Source organism: Amborella trichopoda, chromosome 10, assembly GCF_054954075.1.
Source record: "Amborella trichopoda isolate Santa Cruz 75 chromosome 10, AtrichopodaSantaCruz75HAP2 v2.0, whole genome shotgun sequence".
Lineage (NCBI taxonomy): Eukaryota > Viridiplantae > Streptophyta > Magnoliopsida > Amborellales > Amborellaceae > Amborella > Amborella trichopoda.
Genome location: NC_142345.1, coordinates 2,240,225 through 2,249,951, shown reverse-complemented (window position 1 = coordinate 2,249,951; position 9,727 = coordinate 2,240,225).

The window sequence follows — 9,727 nt, the reverse complement described above, 5'->3', positions numbered from 1 at the left end:
AAATCGATTTTTTAAAATCCATTTTTTCACTAATTTTCAACTTCATTATTTTAATTATTTTTTTATATGTTTTTTATATTTTAGTAAAACAAAACTTGTATTTTTTTTTTTTTTTTCAACAATATTTTGACCATCCAGGACTTGAACGGTTAAATCGGCCAATTTAGTAATGTGTTCTATTTTAATCATTCTTAATATATTTTTCATATTTTAGTAAAAAAAATTGTATCTTTTTTATTTTTTCAACAATATTTTAACCACCCAGTACTTGTTTAGTTGGAACAGTTGAATGGGCCAATTTATCAGCTAAACCGGTTAAACCGCTTAACCATCGCGATTTGATTTTGGGTCATAAACTCGGCACTCTCCCTAATGCATCTCTCAAGATAAATGCGCAGTCTCTCTCTATATAACGCATGTATCCACTCTCCCTCTCTCTCACTAGTACCCACAACTCTCCACTCTCTCTCTCCCCTAACGCATCTCTTTACTCTCTCTAGATAACGCATCTCTCTGTCATTCAAAGTTCTTCTACTGTTTTCTCCCTCTCTCTCTCTCTCTCTCTCTCAAGATATTGGCACTCATGCAATAAATACTCTCTCTCTGTAACGCATCTCTCCACCCTCTCTCCCTCTCTCTCAAGTTATTATACTAAGGATTTGTTTGATAATTAGAAGGTAAATGTTGTTTGAAAATTAAAAATTCTTTTTTTGCTGAGAAGAAGATCTTAAACTAATTTTAGATATATGTGTTCGATAACCTGGTCAAATGTTAAAAAAAAGCTATTGGTACCTGTGTTTTGATGGCCTTTTGGATTATTACATAAATATATATATGCGGTACTAGAAATATATACAAGCAGTGTTTTGGAATATTACATAACTATGTATAGGGAGTGTTATAAATATACATAGGCAGTGTTTTGGAATATTACAGAAATATATATAGGCAGTGATCGTTTTGGAATATTACATAGTGTTCTTTTTGGAATAATACATAAATATATATAAGCAGTGTTTTGGAATATGACATAAATATATATAGGCCGTGTTTTAAAAAAGAGCGACGAGTCGCAACGGACTCGCAAGCCCTCGCGAGCTCATGAGTCGAGGCTCCTCCACGCATCAAGCTCACGCTTATTAGGATGGTAATCTACATTTTATAGTAAATTAGCCTTCCAAAAATTGTCGAGGTTAGACTAATTTTTGTGTCTCTTTTGAACAGGCCAGTCAACCACGCATGCTTCAAGCATGCGTGCCATACTAAAATTGCATGCGGGTCAATTAAATGAGCATGTCCTCTAATTTATGAATTTTAATTTGGCACATTAATGAGTGCGTCATGTTTCCAAATTAATGTGTTGAGCCTCATTAACATATTTTTTTAATTAAATAAATTAATTAGCTTGCCAAATTAAAAAATGGCCATTTAAATTTTTTTTGCTATTTATTAGTAAAATAGTTTTTTCGATAGGTTTTATTACAATATTTTATTTTTATTTTTAGTTTTTTATAGCAATTGTGCATATTGCTGATATGATTTTTTATTTTTCTTTTGAATTTTGACATCTTTATTTTAATTTATTTTTGGGTAACGTTTTTTTGAATTTATATAATATCATAACATTATAATTTATTGGTGGTTTTATTTTTATTTTAATCATATGATATGGAAGCATTTTCTAATAATTTTTAATCATGTTTACTATAATATTATAATTAATAGTTATATATTGATAACCAAATCTTGTATTTTATTTATTTATATTATAAATTATATAATGTATTGTTTTTCTTCTAGTTGTAAATAAGATTTTTTAAATTTGATGCTATTATAAAACATTTTAGATTTGTTCTTATATCTATAGTAAAATAATTATAAAATATAAACAACGATTTCAAATTCATTACATAATTTCAATTTCATTACATTATATTTTTAATATCATAACATTGTGAATTATATTCAATTGATTGTCAATTTATAATTATCATGTGAAAATAACTTGTATTGTTCAACTTTATTGTCAATTATTTAATGCAAATACATATTGTAAAATTTTAGGGCTCTTTAACTAATTAATTTTAAAATAATTTGTTGATAAAAACTGTGAATTGATCTCAGGTGCCAACTAATTTGGATCGTTCGTTCCTAGATCAAGTCAATAAATTGTCGCGAAAATTCAATCAATTGCACCAGCGTGACCAAGATGAAGAATGACGTCGTCTTTCATTTTATTATTAGGTCGTATTTTACGGATTGTATGCTTTATTGTAGTTATGTATGATGATATACCTCATCCATGATAATTTTATGCTTATCCTTTTGTGTGATGTAAATTTAATGGGTAACAGTAGTTCACACAAGGAAATAACAATCTCAATATTTACATATTGATGCAAAAAAATGAAAGTTCTTAATGGAGTACCCCCATTTCTTATTGGATTCCTAACCAACAACATTTATAATGAATTTTAATAATTTTTTTGAATTTTTTTTCAGGAGGAATCCGACCAGTTCACTATCCGGATCGTCCATTCACCGATCCAGATAGGTTTTTGGGGTGCCCGATCTGGGGCAACGATCCGTTTTTTAAACCACTGTATATAGGGATTGTCTATACAGAGACAATTTATCTTTTGTATATAGAAGTTACAATCATTCTTATCCCCTTGAATTTTAAAATGAGTAGTTGTAAGAGTGTAAAAAAAAAAAAATTCTTAGACTTTGTGGCTTACCCCAAACCATCCAATTTGACATTAAACGATTGGAAATGACTGTGACATCCATATACAAAAAGAAAAATGATCTCTTTGTAGACAATCTTATATATATATATATATATATATATATATATATATGAAAAATACTGAAATTAGCCCATTAGCTCAGATTGAATCTAGGCCGATCTGGCGGTCTAATATCAGCATTTTATATGTGTGTGTATGTGTGTGTGCAGTTGGCATACGGATGCATCCGTAGGTGCATAGGTAAGGTGCACCTTTAAATTTTATGAGACTTAAAATGTTTTTATTTTTCATAGTCATACATCTCGATGTCGAGACGATCAATCAAAGGATTTTTCAACTTTTCAACATTAAAACTACATTTTCCGATGGATTTGTATAGAGCCAAGGCTCTAAATAATCAAATTAGATCCTACCTTCAAATAGTGTTAAGAAATATGATTTCGATATTGTAAAGTTTTGTGAAAGCCTTAAATTATATTTTCATATTTAGTTTTAAAATTTAAAGCTTAAAAAATAGTGTTAATGGAGTAGATCTATGAAAACTCTAAAATAGTGAAAATTGATGGTCCAAAAATGGGTTACAAGATGCATTATTTCCAAAACTTGAAATACATTTTTTTTCATGTCCATGCATCTTGACGTTAAGATGATCAATTTGATGATATTTGGGCCTCAAAACAACCTCTTCTAATAAAACTTTTGAGGTAGGCTCTAATTTGATTATTTAGAGCCTAGGCTCTATATAAACTTTTGGGCATCAAAACAACCTTTGAAAAGTCTTCCCACCGCCTAAAAGTGAAAATGAACAGTGATTTCGCCTATCCTCGTTACCGTCCAAAGTTCATCGCACGGCACGATTGTCTGGTAGTTTTTTATTTTTCATTTCTTTTTTTTACTAATCGGAATAATTTGAAATTTGGAGCGTGTATACATCTTAGTGAGACGCACCTAATAAAATAATAATAATAATAATTCGCAAAAAAATATTGACCAAAATACCTTCGAAACATTTTGGGGGTATTTTGGTCAATTTATTTAATGTAAAATATTTTTTTGATATTATTGGTAGATTCGCCTATTTTTTATGAACACACGCTCCAAATTTTAGGTCAGTCCAATTTATAAAAAAAATAAAAAATGAAACACTATCGTACAATTGTGATCGTCCGATGAACTTTGGACGATGATGAGGGTAGGTGAAATCACTGTTCATTTTCGCCTATAGGAGTTTTGTAGTATCTTTTATATATATATATATATATATATATATATATATAATGATCTTATGAGACCCTCCCACACCCATGTGTGTAGGACTTCAAAAGATCACCATTAAATTTAACACATATCTCTAGAAAAGTCAAGTCTCATACCCATGTGATAATTTTTTTAGAGATCTATACCAAATTTAATAGTGATCTTTTGGGGTCTACGTACATGGGTATGGGAGGGTCTCATAGAATCATTACAATATATATATATATATATATATATATATATATATATATATATATATATATATATATATATATAGGAAAAATCTTCCAATGAACAGTAATTTCACCTACCCTCATCACCGTCCAGAGTTCATCGCACAGTCATAATTGTCCGGTGGTGTTTCCTTTTTCATTTGTTTTCTACAAATTAAAATGATGAACATGTGTACATCTTAGTGAGGCGCACCTAAAAAAATAATTTATGAAAATAAAATTGAGCAAAATACCCCTAAAACTTTTCAATGTTATTTTAGTCAATTTTTTACATGTAAAATATGTTTTTGATATTTTTTGTAGATTCACCTATTTCTGATGAACTCACGCTCCAAATTTCAGGTCATTCCGATTTATAGAAAAAAAATGAAAAATGAACCACTACCCGAACAATTATGACCGTGTAATACACTTTAGACGGTGATGAGCATAGGCGAAATCACTGTTCATTTTTTCCTATAGGCGATGCGTAGTGTCTTCCATATATATATTAATTTTACCTTAAAAACATTGGTTCTAATAGATTCTGGTACTGACTTAAATTGTATAAACGAAGAATTAGTTCCCACAAAATACTTTCAGAAAACTACACAAATATTAAATACAGCCGATGGAAGTAAATTAAAAATAAATTATAAATTATCAAATGCTGCTATATGTAATAATGGTATTTGCTTAGAATTACCATTTATTATGGTTAAAGGACTAAATCAAGCTGTAATTTTAGGAACTTCATTTCTCAATATGTTATATCTGATTAATATAGATCATACTGGAATAGAATCAACAATAAAAGGAATAAAAGTCAAATTTGAATTTATTGAAAACCAAAAATAAAAGAAATAAATAATGTAAAACAAAACATAAAAAACAAAGAGACATTTTTATATCAATTACAAGCTGAAATTAAATATAAAACAATTGAAGAACAATTGTTACTACCTGAAATTCAAAAAACAATAAGTCAAATTAAAAGGCAAATAGAAATAGAAATTTGTAGCGAACTACCTACTGCTTTTTGGAATCGACATAAACATATCGTATCTCTACCCTATGAAGAAAACTTTTCTGAATAAAAAATACTAACAAAAGCTCGACCAATTCAAATGAATACAAAAATGGTAGAAATATGTAAAAACGAAATAGATTCTCTCTTAGCCAAAGGATTAATACGGCCTAGCTCATCACCATGGAGCTGTGCCGCCTTCTACGTAGAGAATAATGCAAAAAAGGAACGAGGCGTTCCTAGACTAGTCATCAACTACAAACCATTAAATAAAGTTTTAAAATAGATTCGATATCCAAATCCAAATAAAAAGGATTTATTAGATAGACTTGTCAATGCTTGTATCTTTTCAAAATTTGATTTAAAGTCAGGTTATTGGCAAATACAAATAAATGAACAAGACCGCTATAAAACGGCATTTAATGTTCCTTTTGGACAATATGAATGGAACATTATGCCATTTGGATTAAAAAATGCCCCATCTGAATTCCAAAAAATTATGAATGATGTATTTAATCCCTATTTAAAATTTATGACAGTCTATATCAATGATGTTCTTATTTTTTCTACTGATATACATCAACATTTTAAACATTTAAATATATTTCTTACTATAGTAAAAATTGCAGGACTTGTCGTCTCTGCTAAAAAATTAGCTCTTTGTCAAACTAAAATCCGATTTTTAGGACATAACATCTTCCAAGGTACAATTATTCCCATTGATAGAGCTATTGAATTTTCTAATAAATTTCCTGATATAATCTTAACTAAAGTAGAATTACAACGTTTTTTAGGATGTTTAAATTATATAGCAGATTTTATTCTAGACTTTGCTAGTATTGCCAAACCATTATTTGATCGCTTAAAAAAGAATCCGCCTAAATGGACGGATCAACATACGAATGCTATTCGACTTCTAAAAAGCAAATCGAAAGAACTACCCTGTTTAGTTTTATCCGATCCTCCTACATTTAAAATTATTGAATGCGATGCTTCAGAAATAGGATTAGGTGGAATCCTTAAACAGCGAAGTAGTAACAATAAAGAACAATTAGTTAGATATACATCTAAAGCTTGGAATTCTGCACAGCAAAACTATTCGACTATTAAAAAAGAAATTCTAGCTATAGTTCATTGTGTAAATAAGGTCCAAAGTGATATTCTAAATACTTCTTTTCTTATCCGAACAGACTGTAAATCTGCTAAAGATATTCTGCAAAAAGATGTTCAAAATCTTGTTTCCAAACAAATTTTTGCTCATTGGCAAGCTATTTTATCCGCTTTTGATTTTACGATTGAACATCTTCACGGCTCTACTAACTCTCTTCCTGATTTTCTCACCCGTGAATTTTTGCAGGGGAGTCTAGATCCACTACCACCAACGGTTGAGTTTGCAGTTGACGAAATTCCATTAGTAATACAGCTCTTAAATATGAATATTAATACTACTAATCAACGACCAGGTAAGAATTTACAGACTCTAATGGACCTTGTCCCTGTAGTAAATCCCTGCTCACCTGTATCTATGCACCTACCATTATCACCAGCCAGATCTTTGAATTACCCTGAACACTCTACCCAAATTTCAAGCCCAATATTTACTCCGGTATCCAACCAAAATAAACCAATCAGCTCTACCTCACACAAGGCAATATTTGAAGAAACCGTCTTTTTAATAGATATTACTATTGACAATAAGCACATCCATGTAGATCCAAATAAGCTGGCTCCACCATATCTCCAAAATCATCTTAATCCTTCCAATGGAAACAAGACCCGAGAATGGTACGAAACCGTTCTCATGGAAACAGGCTCCATATCCCTTGTCAATTTCTTTAATCCTACTACTAAAGTAATATCTTACTCTAAGATACACATAAAGAATATATTATCGTATGACGATTGGGGATGTACCCCAACACAAGGGAAAAAGCTGAAAGCACAAGAATATCAATACAAATCATATAGATACACCGACTATATGGATGCTTGGCACAAAATATTTTCATATCAGAATATGAATAATTCTCATACATGGTATATCCAATTGAAAATGCCTATTCTTGAAAGATTCCCGAGTTGGTTTAGATATTGGTTCTTAATATGGGGATCATGAACCCAAATATTACCTGATGCATTCCAAGTTGCTCAGGCCAAATTTGCTGAATATAATACCGTAGATACTGATATCGATTATCATTTATATTTTATGGCAATACATCAAATACCATGGATCCTCAAGTGGGAATACGAAATATCGAAAAATACCAGTAATAATTGTGAATATATCCCTCGATTGGAAAAACTAATATTTGTGAAATGGTGGGATGTATTCAGCATGGACCCGAACTCAATTAGACTGAAACGAATCCCTCCTTCTCCTACCAAATATCAGACTGAGAATACTCCCGAATTTGACCTAAATAAATTTTTCGAATATATTATACAAATGAGAAAGCAAAACCCGAGAGCTACGAAAGAAGAGCTTGAAATCCAATTATTACGAATTATCGAAGAAGAAGTTTCAGATGCTACGTCACAACCTCAACCGATCGAAGGCCCGAATAACGGCCCAGATAATCATTGTACAAAGATTCCCTATAAATATTACCAGTACACACTGTACAAGGATTCCCTGCAAAAAGCTCTGCTCCTTCAATGCGATCGACCACGGCTTTTGATACTACCGTTGGACCACAACCACGACCAAAAGACGAAGTAACACAAAAGACGAAGTAACACAAAAGACGAAGTAACACGAAGATGCTGCCGCAAGAAAAGACAAAATAAGATGCCACCGGCCGACAGAAGACACTGTGCACAATACTTTTACTATTTTGCTTTATGTCAAGTCTAGCTTTTCTTTATGTCTTCTCTTCATTTCCATCACATCATTTTTTCCTTTACGCCTTTTCTTCTACTTTATATCGCATCATCCCTTTCTTTAAGTCACCTCACCTTTTCTCTTTTTATCTTCACGAATCTTCTCTCCTCGGGTTTTCTGTATCTGTCTATTATCCTAAGCTTCGAATCTTCCACCTCATTCACGAATCTCTTTTCTGTCACGTCGAATCTTCCACCTCATTCACGAATCTCCTTTCTATCACGTCGAATCTTCCACCTCATTCACGAATCTCCTTTCTATCACCTCCTTGAGTCGCTAATCGTCCACCTCACCACAGCTACCTCGAATAAATCGCTACTTCTTTCACCTATAAATTCCCTCAGAACCTTCATTCTAAAGCAGGTAGAACTCTCCCTCTCTGCGATCTCTTCTCGAAAAACCTCTTCCCTACTTATTCAAAAACCTTTCCTGAAAGCTTTGCCGACTACTCTTCCTTGAGGCAAGCTCTTATTGAGTAAGATCTTTTCATACTCCTGTTTATATTTCTTTCTATTTGTATGATGTACACAGATGTGTAAGTGTATGTAAGAACTTTTCATAGTTTTCTTTGTTTATACGATGTATACAGATGTGTGATTGTAATTTGCATAAAGTACCTTCGTTCTGTCCGGACGAATGGGCACTCTTTTCCAGTTACAGTATTTGTAAATTGTAAGTGCTTTGATTTGAACTTTGTGAAATAAAATTTGTTCATATGCAGTTCAAATTAATTTTTAGCATAAAAATTCGAGATAGTATTCATACTACTTGGATTCTAATAGATATCTCTGTTATTTCTCTTATTATCATTCTGTGTTGCTTCCTATATTATACTTCGCTTTTACGTTCTCTACTATATTATACTACAGTATTTTCAATGATTTTAAGATAAAATTAGATAAAAATAAAATTTAGATCTTGGCATGCTTATTGGTATCAAAGCCACTAAATCTTCTTAATAGTTACGATTAGACTATTTTTAGTTGTGAAGAGTGTTTAGGCGATAATGTTTTATGAAAATTAGCTATTTATACGATCGTGCTAAGACTTATTGCCGCCCAGTCGTTACAGACCATTTAGGTCAGAAAGAACCGCTCAGGTCATCAAAGGCGTAAGAGGTTGACTAGAGTCATTTACTGTATCGATAAATGGAGAATTTTATTAAAACCTTATCAAATAAAATACTATCTACATCTAAACATACTCTAAGGGTAAAAAACAAAGAAGAAGTAGTCATAGATGATATCGAACAACACATCCAAAACTGGAACGTACCAAAAGTCTCCATTTCAGATGCTTATAAAAAAAAGGAAATTTTAATCTAAAAATAGGCTATGCTATTAAAACCGTCGAACAAAGTTTACCTGTTCAAGAAGAACAAGAAAACCTACAACTATTAACAAATAAAATATTACAATCACATAAAAATAAAGAGTACCAATATCTTCATATAGGGTTGATACAAGTAGCCGTAAAACCGTTAACTAGATTAGGATTAAATACTTCCATTCTATTATGTCTACGAGACGAAAGACATAATAATTTTTCAGATTCCCTTTTAGGAATAATTGAGTCAAGTTTATGTAATGGACCAATT